We start from the raw sequence: 11,990 nt of genomic DNA, 5'->3' as shown, positions 1-11,990 counted from the left end.
TAAATATTTTAGCTATTTAAATTTTTGTGCATTGCATATTAATTTAAATATGAGCATGTGTATATGTGAAATATTTTACACATAATTAATATTTTTATAAGATTTAAATTAAAGTCTATGATTGGACTTTAATTATTTTATGTGTTGGGCTTTGATTTTTATATTGGACCCCTTAAGTTAAGTATTTGATTAACCAAATGAAACCCTCCCTCACGCAGCTCTCTCTCTTCTCTCTTCTCTCCCTCATTACTTCATTCTTCTTCACCATCAATGAAGCACACATGCAAGCATTAAACACTAACCTAAGTAGCCAACCTTTCTAGCAAACAAGATCCCCCATTTTAAGATCACACATGCACATGCACCAATCTCCCTCTCTCTCCCTCATGCTTGGCCCTCTCCCCTCTCTCTTCTCTCCTTCTCTCTTCTCACTCTCCTACACCATTAATAGGATGACATCCTCAACATTTATCATCCCATTAAATTCAAGATATGCATTAAGTGAAGAAATCACTCCATCACATCATCTCATCAAAGCTCATCAAAGCAAGCTTCCCTCTCTCCTTTTTACTCCCTTCGGCAGCCCCCTCCCCTCCTCACTCCACCACACGTCTCTCCTTGTTTCACCATTTTTGGAAAGGATTAAGGAAGCCAAAAGTGCTACCCTCACACCAAGCTATTAAGTGTGCTTCAATCTTCAAGCACAAGCTCCAAGAGGCCTACGCATCATCCCCTACTTCACCTCCATTGATCTTGTTGGTAGCAACCTCAATCCTCCTCTCATGATTATATATATATTTTCCTTGATATATAAGCATGTATATTGATGTATATTGAAGCATGAAAGTCCCCTCTCTACTCTTGTAATTCTCGAAAATTTTGATAAAAGAAGAGCATGATGAATTCTTTCAACTTTCCACTACCTTCATGTGCTCATACACCTCTACATGTTAGATGCATGAGAGGAAGAGATATATTTCTTGAGAACCCTCGAAAGGGATATATGTATTGATAAGTGAAGCATGATGAGTTCTTAGTAAGAAAATGCATGAGAATGATGGTGAAAGCATGGATCTAAAAGGATATGTGTATATGTTATAAATTCGACCATTTCAGAAAGTTTTCTTACGTTCTGGACTGTTCAGTCGACGAGGTTTCCCTCCTCCAAAAATCTTCAAAATTTTACAGTGTGTCGACATATGTGTCTTGTAAGCTCTGGAAAAATTTCAAGTCATTTGGACTTTGTTTACTACCTTTTTAAAATATAAATCTTTTACTGCGCATTTCCGCCGGAAATTTAGAAGGGCAGTCTGTAGAGTCACACTTTTCAGTGACTTTCAAATATATTCAGCCTCCAAAAGTTTTATGGGAGAAAGATACATGTGTTTTACAGACGCATGTCAAATTTCAAAGCATTCGGACAACGTTTACGAATTTTTAAAAATCCTAGCTTCCAGTCGTGCGAAACTGCCGAATCTGGTAGACTGTGGGAAAACACCCATATCTCTTAAACCACTTGGAGTTTTTCACTCTACTTTTTTTTAAACAAAACTAGACTCAAAGAGGTTTTCATCGGTATAAGTCTCGAGTCCAGGAGATTTCGGAATTAAAACAGTTTATTCGTTGAAGTTGAGACAGAACAGAGTGATGAACTGTTGGTGTCCGAAAATTTTACCTTAATTTTGTATTAAGGATTTTAAAGGGTTTTAGTGGAGTAATACACCATGTTATGACATGAAATTGCTTTATATTTTACAATAAAAGTATTTATGATTTAATTGGTTTATTTATAATTCCAATTATTAAAGAAAGAGGAGTAAGAATATTGTTGGTGTTCTTAACTCAAAAGAATTGTTTTCAATTATTTATTCATTAAATTTTGAAAACTCGGCTAAGTGAATCATAGAATGTTAAGCACTACACCATGACTTAAGATTAGATTCAAGGAGACCTATTAAGAATAGATTTCTTGTAGGCTTTGAACGTCAGGAGGATTAGCACTGCTATTCCGATTCTGAGATAAGGTTAAACGACAGGCTTTGCCTATACAGGTGGGCTTACTTTCCAAATGTATAAAGTATGATTGAGTTATTAAGCTCTAAATGTTTCAATGAAATGCAAAATGTTTATTTAATGAAATGCAAACTGTTTATCCAATAAAATGTTTATGTGCACTCTGCTCTGTTTAAGGCTCGCCACAACGAATCAATTGAGGTTCTCTTATAGCCTAAAACGTTATTTGAGAATTGTGTACACCGTTAGCTAACTCGGTGGGTTGATCTCCATTCGGGCACTAACTAAGAGGCGTTATAAGGGTGCTTGCTGGATGTGTTCCGAAGCACGTAATGTAAGGGCCTGCCTGGGTAGCGTCCCGAGGTCAAAAGTAAACTTGTCTGGGTTACGCCCTCAGTTCAAGTAAATGGGAGAAACGGATCCGTCGGTGGCTAGAGGTCCGGGATCACAGCGAGTAACAGAAAGGGAGTGTGACATGTGCGCACAAATGAAAGAAATGTTTTAACATGCTTAGAAGTTCTTTCACTTTAAAACCTTCTAAGTCATGTCAAGTATGATTGGATAAACTGTCTTTATGAAAATGTGAAATGTTTCAGAAAATGCATGCCCACTAAGTACATTAGTACTTAGCCCAAAAATACTTTCAAATGTTTTCAGGTTGGCTGGCTGGTGCTGACGGGACGGAGCTGAGGCTAGGGTCAAATTCCTATTTTAGACTTCCGTTGTAGCAATCACTCATATCCGTCTTTTGACTAAATTTATGCTAATGAATGTCGGTTGTCAGAAGCATGAAACAAAACTTGTGATCCAAAGGGGCATAGCCCGACTTGATATTTTATTACTCGGCTTTAACAAGGTTTTTCCCTTGTTTATTTCTATGAATTATTCACACCTCGATTGTATTTATTCCTTCAAGAATTGGGGTGTGACAGAATGGTATCAAAGCATGAGTTTTCTTTCATGTTTCTGATAACCATAAGCTTTTCAATGTCGAGTCTAGAATAGTATCTCTAGACTTCTAAGAATGTCAGTAGCCCTCAGCTCGCCGTCACACTGCCGCAACTAAGGTACGATAATAGTTTCAAAAATATACATATATGTACTTCAGATGTTATGAATGTTTTCAAGAAAAGAAAAAGTGTGCGCTTTCAATGAATGATGCTATGTGAATTGCTTACCGCTTTCCATATGTTATAAGTTATGAATTGCTAATCGCTTTCATATTGTTATTTTGAGTCTCCGACTCGTATAACTAAGCAAGTGTCGTGTTTGGGACTACCCGAACCCATAACGACTCAATGAATGTTATTTCGTGTTTGGGACTACCCGAGCCCTTAATGAATCAATGAACGTATGGTCGAGTTAGATTCCTTGAATCTTTCCGGCACAAGCAAAGTTTTCATGAAAGGGACTTTAAATGTCCATATATGTTAAGGTTTCAAAAGAAACAGAAGTATGAATGAATGAATGAATGAGAAAGCTTTATGTTGTCGTTTTAGGCTAGCTGCCTATACGATTAGAATGATGGGTCCTCTTACAAACTGTTTGAGTACCACCCAAGAATGCTTTGAGAATGTTAATCGTGATAGCACCGCTTGATCGATTTAAGTAAGGACTGGTAAGATAGAAATGTTTAACATAGATATGTTACAACATAGAGGCAATGCCTTGAGACTAAGGATTCACTTGAGCTATTTCAATAGCGGTGAGATTAAGTTTTTCACATAAGAACTTATGTTGCTTATGATTATGATGTTAGTCGTGATAGCTTTGCTAGAACGGCATAGAATGGACTTTCAAGGTATCGATGACTGATGATGAAGTACTTGTTAGTAAGTGTTTTAAAGTTAGAAGTTTGACCAGAGCCTTACATGAATAAGAAGTTGACATGATTGGGGGCGAAGCTCCCATTTGACTGAGTGATTCGTTTTGTTGGGTCTGGCCAGCCCACATGACTAAGATCTCGGTGATTGTCAATTAAGATTTTTTATCTCGAGGTAGAGCATCATCCCAATATATAGACTCGCACTATATAGTTGTCACAATAGAATATCCTTTTATCACGATAAGTATAGTAGCGATTAGAATTACTCAAGTTTGTCATTAGTTTTCAACCATTAGAACGATGCACTAAGTATCAAGCTGTCCTTTAGTAATCAAAGCGATTTTTGGAATCCCAAGCGAAGAACTGGAGCAGATAGTGAGTATGGTGAAGTTTTCAACCAGCTATCAATATGTGTGGTTCACATGGTGGACAATAATGAGAAATGCGTAAAGAAGTTCATAAATGAATCGCGTCATGAGATTTTCATTTCCCCTAGTAAACCAGGGAGATATTACGAAGGAACAAGCAATGAGCGAGACTCTCACCACCGAGTCACTACAACAATTGGAGAAGGAGAAATTCACGCACCAACAAGATATGTACACCACTTCAAGATGGAGGTAAAGAAAAGGAAATGGAATGAAAGAAATAGAGGAAACTCTGAAATGGAAGGAAAGCAATGGAACTTAACTTAAGGTATAACCCGACCCCAAGGCTAGTAAGCTCAAGCTAAGAGAGTGAATGCTTTGGCTAAAGTTCCAGAAGCTACAGCAAGAATAAAGATGGAACGCCATCACAATGGAAACTTAAAAACCCCCATTAAATAACCATTTGGAAATGGGAAAATGAGTTTACATGGCAGAAGGAGTGCCATTAACCCTCGAAGTGAAAGTTACGAAGACGATGAGAAAAGTTTGATGTTAGAATTCCCTGGTCAATCTGAGAAGGTGACTTAGGACGAAGGAAACAATTAAGGAAGTTCAACAGATTTGAGAGTACAAAGATATTTTTCCCAATGAATTATCAAATTTTCACCAGACCTAGTTTCATGCAACATAGTATGTCACTATGGGGAGCACTAATTCAAGATGTCAAAGAAAAGATGATACACTAAGGATGTGTATTGATTATAAGAAGTTGAAGCAAGCCCATAAGAATAGATATCCTCTTCCGAGGATAGACGACCTGTTAAATCAGTTGAGAGGAGCCGGTGTGTTTTCCAAGATTGACCTAAGATCTGGTTACCACCAACTCAGGATGAAAAGAGAAGACATCCCAAAGACAGCGTTTCGAACGCGTTATGGACCTTACAAGATTACAGTGATACCCTTCGATGTAACGAATGCCCCAGCAGTTTTCATGGACCTGATGAACATAGTTTTCCATCAGTATTTTGATAGTTTTGTCTTAGTGTTTATCGACAACATCCTCGTATACTCTAAGACCGAAGAACAACATAAAGAGCACTTACGCATCGTACTCAAAACCCTGCGCAATGAGAAATGGTTTACCAAATTCAACAAGTGTGAATTTTGGTTAAAGGAAGTTATGTTTCTCGGTCACATAGTGTCGACCGAAGGAATCTAAGTAGACCCCGCCAAGGTCGAAGCAGTCAAGGAAGGGAGGGCACCATCAAATGTCAATGAGATCAGAAGTTTTCTCGGTCTAGCAGGTTACAACATAAGGTTCATCGAAAGATTCTCGAAATTGGCTAGGCCAATGACTCGACTTTTAAGAAAAGGGACTAAGTATGTTTGGTCCGAAGCTTGTAAACAAAGTTTTAAAGAGCTCAAGACAAGACTAACTACTGCACCAGTGTTAGCAATACCATAAGAGAATGAAGAATTCGTGGTGTACACTGATGCCTCGAAACTAGGATTGGGTTGCGTGTTGATGCAAAATCAGAAAGTGATAGCATATACGTCTCGTCAATTGAAGCCTCATGAGCTGAACTACCCGACTCATGATTTAGAACTAGCAGCCGTCGTGCACGCGTTGAAGATTTGGAGACACTACCTCTATGGAGTTAAGTGTGAGATCTTTACAGATCATAAGAGTTTGAAGTACTTCTTTGAGCAAAAGGATTTGAACATGAGACAACGATGATGGCTCGAATTAGTAAAGGATTACGATTGCACCATCAGTTACCATCCAGGAAAAGCGAATGTAGTAGCTGACGCCCTGAGTCGAAAGACGAAGGCTAAGCTAGGGTTTTTCATTACCCAACAGAAAGAACTGATTCGTGAGTTCGCCTCACTCAGTTTAGAGATTGTTTGTCCCCCAGATTCAGTGTCGGGTTGCGTAGCTGCGCTGACAGCTAAACCTGATTTGAGAGAAAGAATTGTGCAAGCACAAAGAGAAGATTGGTTCTTGGAGAAGATGCATCTTGCTACAAGAACGAATGAAACGAAAGGATTCACTGAAGCACAAGATAACGCACTAATGGTTGGTGAAAGATTGTGTGTGCCACATAAAGAAGAATTAAAGAATGAGATTATGAGCGAGGCTCATGATACTCCTTACACTGCACATCCAGGCAGCACAAAGATGTACCAGGACTTGAAGAAATATTTCTAGTGGAAAGGAATGAAAAGAGATGTAGCGTTGTTTGTAGAGCGATGTCTCGCTTGTCAACAAGTTAAGGCCGTGCATCAAAGGCCGTATGGAATGCTGCAACCACTACCTATCCCCGAGTGGAAGTGGGAGCACATCAACATGGACTTCGTCGTAAGCTTACCGAGGTCGGCACGTGGAAACACTGCTATTTGGGTCATAGTGGACCGATTATCAAAGTCAGCGCATTTTCTGCCAATTCAAATGACTTTTGGATTGGAGAAACTTGCAAAGTTATATGTCAAAGAGATAGTACGCCTCCACGGTGTACCTGTATCTATCACGTCGGATCGTGACACCAGATTCACATCGCGTTTCTGGAAAAGTTTACAAGAAGCAATGGGCACTCAGCTGAACTTCAGCACAGCGTACCATCCCCAGACTGACGGGCAGTCAGAAAGAACGATTCAGATTCTAGAAGATATGTTGCGAACGATTGTCGCAGACAAAGGGGGAAGTTGGGAGGATTTGTTACCTCTTGTAGAATTTGCTTATAACAACAGTTATCAAGCAACAATTGGAATGGCTCCATATGAGGCTTTGTATGGCCGAAAATGTCGATCACCACTTTACTGGGATGAAGTGGGTGAAAGAAAGCTGTTAGGTCCTGAACTGGTCCAACAGATGGTTGAGAAAGTCGACCACATCAAGCAAAGAATCAAAGAAGCTCAGGATAGACAAAAGTCTTACGCCGATAAACGCCGATCGGAGTTAGAATTCAATGTTGGGGATCGAGTTTTCCTCAAAATTTCTCCCTCAAAGGGAGTTATACGTTTCGGAAAGAGGGGCAAGTTACGACCCCGTTATATAGGACCTTTTGAGATCCTAGATAAGATAGGCCCTGTAGCCTATAGGTTGGCATTGCCGCCCAGTATTGGAGACGTGCACAATGTGTTTCATGTCTCTCAGTTAAGAAAGTATGTGTTTGATCCAAAACATGTGATTAAGCACGATGAAGTGGTCCTAGCCCAGGACTTAAGTTATGAAGAGAAACCAATCCAGATACTTGATCGCAAGGTTCAAGTTTTACGGAACAAGAACATTGTTCTTGTCAAAGTGAAGTGGAACCATCACGGGATGGAAGAGGCCACATGGGAACTTGAAGATTCAATGAAAGTCAAGTATCCCGAGCTAGATTACCAAGGTATGTAATTTCGGGGACGAAATTTTCTTTAAGGAGGGAGGGATGTAATACCCCGTTTCCTCGAGCTAAGTTTAGAATAATTTTGAACTTAGATTTAAGATGATTCACGCCGGATTGAGAAAAAGAATTTATTTAATTCCAACAAAATGATTTACAAAAAACGTTTGTAAATATTTTAGCTATTTAAATTTTTGTGCATTGCATATTAATTTAAATATGAGCATGTGTATATGTGAAATATTTTACACATAATTAATATTTTTATAAGATTTAAATTAAAGTCTATGATTGGACTTTAATTATTTTATGTGTTGGGCTTTGATTTTTATATTGGACCCCTTAAGTTAAGTATTTGATTAACCAAATGAAACCCTCCCTCACGCAGCTCTCTCTCTTCTCTCTTCTCTCCCTCATTACTTCATTCTTCTTCACCATCAATGAAGCACACATGCAAGCATTAAACACTAACCTAAGTAGCCAACCTTTCTAGCAAACAAGATCCCCCATTTTAAGATCACATATGCACATGCACCAATCTCCCTCTCTCTCCCTCATGCTTGGCCCTCTCCCCTCTCTCTTCTCTCCTTCTCTCTTCTCACTCTCCTACACCATTAATAGGATGACATCCTCAACATTTATCATCCCATTAAATTCAAGATATGCATTAAGTGAAGAAATCACTCCATCACATCATCTCATCAAAGCTCATCAAAGCAAGCTTCCCTCTCTCCTTTTTACTCCCTTCGGCAGCCCCCTCCCCTCCTCACTCCACCACACGTCTCTCCTTGTTTCACCATTTTTGGAAAGGATTAAGGAAGCCAAAAGTGCTACCCTCACACCAAGCTATTAAGTGTGCTTCAATCTTCAAGCACAAGCTCCAAGAGGCCTACGCATCATCCCCTACTTCACCTCCATTGATCTTGTTGGTAGCAACCTCAATCCTCCTCTCATGATTATATATATATTTTCCGTGATATATAAGCATGTATATTGATGTATATTGAAGCATGAAAGTCCCCTCTCTACTCTTGTAATTCTCGAAAATTTTGATAAAAGAAGAGCATGATGAATTCTTTCAACTTTCCACTACCTTCATGTGCTCATACACCTCTACATGTTAGATGCATGAGAGGAAGAGATATATTTCTTGAGAACCCTCGAAAGGGATATATGTATTGATAAGTGAAGCATGATGAGTTCTTAGTAAGAAAATGCATGAGAATGATGGTGAAAGCATGGATCTAAAAGGATATGTGTATATGTTATAAATTCGACCATTTCAGAAAGTTTTCTTACGTTCTGGACTGTTCAGTCGACGAGGTTTCCCTCCTCCAAAAATCTTCAAAATTTTACAGTGTGTCGACATATGTGTCTTGTAAGCTCTGGAAAAATTTCAAGTCATTTGGACTTTGTTTACTACCTTTTTAAAATATAAATCTTTTACTGCGCATTTCCGCCGGAAATTTAGAAGGGCAGTCTGTAGAGTCACACTTTTCAGTGACTTTCAAATATATTCAGCCTCCAAAAGTTTTATGGGAGAAAGATACATGTGTTTTACAGACGCATGTCAAATTTCAAAGCATTCGGACAACGTTTACGAATTTTTAAAAATCCTAGCTTCCAGTCGTGCGAAACTGCCGAATCTGGTAGACTGTGGGAAAACACCCATATCTCTTAAACCACTTGGAGTTTTTCACTCTACTTTTTTTTAAACAAAACTAGACTCAAAGAGGTTTTCATCGGTATAAGTCTCGAGTCCAGGAGATTTCGGAATTAAAACAGTTTATTCGTTGAAGTTGAGACAGAACAGAGTGATGAACTGTTGGTGTCCGAAAATTTTACCTTAATTTTGTATTAAGGATTTTAAAGGGTTTTAGTGGAGTAATACACCATGTTATGACATGAAATTGCTTTATATTTTACAATAAAAGTATTTATGATTTAATTGGTTTATTTATAATTCCAATTATTAAAGAAAGAGGAGTAAGAATATTGTTGGTGTTCTTAACTCAAAAGAATTGTTTTCAATTATTTATTCATTAAATTTTGAAAACTCGGCTAAGTGAATCATAGAATGTTAAGCACTACACCATGACTTAAGATTAGATTCAAGGAGACCTATTAAGAATAGATTTCTTGTAGGCTTTGAACGTCAGGAGGATTAGCACTGCTATTCCGATTCTGAGATAAGGTTAAACGACAGGCTTTGCCTATACAGGTGGGCTTACTTTCCAAATGTATAAAGTATGATTGAGTTATTAAGCTCTAAATGTTTCAATGAAATGCAAAATGTTTATTTAATGAAATGCAAACTGTTTATCCAATAAAATGTTTATGTGCACTCTGCTCTGTTTAAGGCTCGCCACAACGAATCAATTGAGGTTCTCTTATAGCCTAAAACGTTATTTGAGAATTGTGTACACCGTTAGCTAACTCGGTGGGTTGATCTCCATTCGGGCACTAACTAAGAGGCGTTATAAGGGTGCTTGCTGGATGTGTTCCGAAGCACGTAATGTAAGGGCCTGCCTGGGTAGCGTCCCGAGGTCAAAAGTAAACTTGTCTGGGTTACGCCCTCAGTTCAAGTAAATGGGAGAAACGGATCCGTCGGTGGCTAGAGGTCCGGGATCACAGCGAGTAACAGAAAGGGAGTGTGACATGTGCGCACAAATGAAAGAAATGTTTTAACATGCTTAGAAGTTCTTTCACTTTAAAACCTTCTAAGTCATGTCAAGTATGATTGGATAAACTGTCTTTATGAAAATGTGAAATGTTTCAGAAAATGCATGCCCACTAAGTACATTAGTACTTAGCCCAAAAATACTTTCAAATGTTTTCAGGTTGGCTGGCTGGTGCTGACGGGACGGAGCTGAGGCTAGGGTCAAATTCCTATTTTAGACTTCCGTTGTAGCAATCACTCATATCCGTCTTTTGACTAAATTTATGCTAATGAATGTCGGTTGTCAGAAGCATGAAACAAAACTTGTGATCCAAAGGGGCATAGCCCGACTTGATATTTTATTACTCGGCTTTAACAAGGTTTTTCCCTTGTTTATTTCTATGAATTATTCACACCTCGATTGTATTTATTCCTTCAAGAATTGGGGTGTGACATTTATTACATATATAATCCTAAGCATGCTGAATCCTAAGCATGCTGAAGAATTTTGAGCGCATGCTGAAGAAATTCTTCAGTCATACATGCAGGCTGAAAGGGGTTCATACCTGTAAGTTGAAAAATTCCACAATCCTCATCCATCCAAACCACCCCATTTTTCTTTAAAACCACAGCCACTTTCACCATTCTCACACCACCATTTTCAACTACTGCAGCCCAATTTCACAGCCAATTTTAAGGTAATGCAACAAAGAAATTTCTGCATCTTTCCATTCTCTTCCCAAATTGATTCCTAATTTTTGTGATATACAATATCTGCAGAGACTATTATCCACCTACTCAAGGTATCATCACCCTCAGGGAACCACCAATTCATACCAATTCATACGGCTGTTCTGATATTTCACAACATGTTTACATATGCACATATGAACTGAAATTTACAGACTAGTTCAGTTTCAAGAAAAGAATTTCAGATTTCATTAAGCAATTACAGTATTTGATTTTTGCTCAAATCCTATGTACTAAGTGTTCGACTGAATTTGAGGCTTGAAACCTTTGAAGGGGGGGGGGCTGACTCTGCTGTGTGTGTGTGAGTCGAGATCAGAGGGAGGCGGCAGCCGCGGTGGCTCGTCGCCGGCGACGGAGCGGCGGCGGTGAACCTGCCGTGGTTCCGATCTGCCAAAAATGAAAGAAGAGGGGGTTTTTAGCTTCAAGTTTTAAAAAAAAAATGAAAGGAGAAGGGGAAACTTAGGGTTTACCTGGGCTGTCTCCGGCGACGGCGACTCCTCCACGGCCGTGGGCCTGTGCAGCCAGCGAGAGGGAGGGCGACGCGGCGGCGCGGCTTACGCCGTGTCTGCCGGCGTGTGTGGCAGTGAGGTTAGAGAGAGAGATCGAGATGAAGTTGAGAGTTAGGGATAGAGAGAGAGGGAGAACAAGGGGTGGCCGTGGCGTTGAACGGCGGCGGCGGATCTGCCGTGGAGGAGAGGCGGAGGAGATGACAGCGGCGGCGTGGTCGCGCTGCTGCGCCTGGTTCCAGCGGCCGAGGGAGCGAGGGAGTCGAGGGTGGCGACACCTGGTGGCTGGTCGCGGTGGCCGAAGGAGAGGAGGGGAGGAGGCGACGGCGAGGCGGCGCGCCGGAGGCGGCGCCGCCCTCAGCCGAACAGAGAGGGAAAGGCGAGAGAGAGAGTGAGAAAGGAGAGATGGGGCGCAGCTTGTGTTATGTGTGTGTTTGAGTGTATTTAGTGTGTGTGTATATTTAGGTTAGGATTTGGGCCGGG

The 11,990-nt window shown here is 39.9% G+C and overlaps 2 long non-coding RNA genes across 2 annotated transcripts; both read left to right on the top strand.

The window, feature by feature from the left end:
• The first annotated feature begins 412 nt into the window (after window positions 1–412).
• On the top strand, window positions 413–2,898 carry LOC131017756 (uncharacterized). The gene is made up of 3 exons (XR_009099847.1): window positions 413–759; window positions 1,976–2,051; window positions 2,671–2,898. It is a non-coding gene; the product is annotated as an uncharacterized LOC131017756 (long non-coding RNA).
• Window positions 2,899–8,174: 5,276 nt separating this feature from the next.
• Window positions 8,175–10,660, top strand: LOC131017754 (uncharacterized). The gene is made up of 3 exons (XR_009099846.1): window positions 8,175–8,521; window positions 9,738–9,813; window positions 10,433–10,660. It is a non-coding gene; the product is annotated as an uncharacterized LOC131017754 (long non-coding RNA).
• Window positions 10,661–11,990: the final 1,330 nt, after the last annotated feature.

The sequence above is a fragment of the Salvia miltiorrhiza genome, chromosome 3 (genome assembly GCF_028751815.1).
Source record: "Salvia miltiorrhiza cultivar Shanhuang (shh) chromosome 3, IMPLAD_Smil_shh, whole genome shotgun sequence".
Taxonomy (NCBI): Eukaryota; Viridiplantae; Streptophyta; class Magnoliopsida; order Lamiales; family Lamiaceae; genus Salvia; species Salvia miltiorrhiza.
The sequence above is the reverse complement of the archived record's forward strand: the minus strand, read 5'-3'. Positions and strand labels throughout refer to the sequence as shown.